The sequence below is a fragment of the Echinops telfairi genome, unplaced genomic scaffold (assembly GCF_000313985.2).
Source record: "Echinops telfairi isolate 266 unplaced genomic scaffold, ASM31398v2 ScPeMD7_1713;HRSCAF=2227, whole genome shotgun sequence".
Taxonomy (NCBI): Eukaryota; Metazoa; Chordata; class Mammalia; order Afrosoricida; family Tenrecidae; genus Echinops; species Echinops telfairi.
The window spans coordinates 22,232,373-22,233,773 of record NW_022105611.1 but is presented as its reverse complement, the minus strand read 5'-3'; positions in this window follow the sequence as shown (position 1 = coordinate 22,233,773).

Sequence of the window (1,401 nt, the reverse complement as noted above, 5' to 3'; positions counted from 1 at the left end):
GGGGGGGATGTTTCAGAATGTCCTCTGTCATCAAATGATGTCTCTAAAGTGAACCAGACACATATAGATCATAGATCTATGGATTCTGAGCACTCAGTTAATTCTAGCCTTGACCTCAGAACAATTAGCTCCTATAACATGACCCTGCTCAGTGCTTGCCCTTGCGAAGAGATCACTGAAGATATGGATGCTATAGCAAAGTGTAGCAAAAAAACTTGATGATGCTCGGCTTTCAGAAAGAATAGTATCAGGAGTCTTAAAGGCTAGTCTTTAAACAAGCAGCTATTTAAGTGAAAAAATGTCTTCTAAGTCCACAAGGAAGAATCACACCAGCCTGTGTGATTCAAAAAGATTGCAAATAAAATCCAAGCATGAAAGAGAGAATGGTTTCAGAGCTTAAATTCTGAATACTTGGTTTGCAAAGGGCTATAGCTGACCGTGGAAATCCAAAATCCATTTGCAGGGTCCACATGGGATGAAGCCTCTAGTGAATTCCCTCTGACTATAGTCAAGGGATGTTAATAATCATGCTATCAGACGGCATTGAAAAGTTTATACCTTACCATTTTATCCCTTTTGACCCATTTTTTATTTTGATCGGTTTTTATGCCTTGTCATTGTTGGCCTTTTGTTGCTTCCTGATTGTCTTGTATGATTTTCTGTATAAGAAATCTAAGATAGGCGGATCTACAGAGGCAGAAACTACATTAATTTCCTAGGGCCATGGAAGGGGAACCTGGGGGGAAATGGGGAATCAACAAAAGGAGGAAATGCCTAAAACTGATTGTGGTGACAACTGCACGTCTTAATATAATTGAATGATTAAATTGCATATATGATGGATATGCCAAATTATTAAAAGCTGTCTTGAGAAACATGAGACTGTCTCATATACTTTTACATCCTATCAGGGGAGCCCAGTCCCTGGAAAAAGATATTATCCTTGATAAAGTAGAGGGAATGCAAGAAGAAGAGCTCCAGGAAATGGACTGACACAGTAGCTGCAACAATGGGCACCGGACTGGGCAGCCTTTCATTCTGCTGTACATAGGGTCTCCGAGTCAGAAGTCCTGGTGGCACCTACACCACACTATGCATGGTATTTGATACAAGACAGGCACACTCGGCAAGTATTTCTTAAATAAATGAAGAACCAAGTAATGAATGAAAAGCCACCCAGCTTAATTCCATGAGTGATTCCTCCCTAGTTCTGGCCTTGTACCCACAAACCCTGAGACTCTTTCCTTGGAATATAAGGATAATTTTCACTTTATATGGAAGTGAGGAGCAATTACACTAATTATAAGATTGTACTGTTTTGCTGTTAGGGGCCACTGCACTAGTTCCAACTTTTAAGGACAAATTGGACCATGTAAAACAGAACACAATATTGCCTGGTCC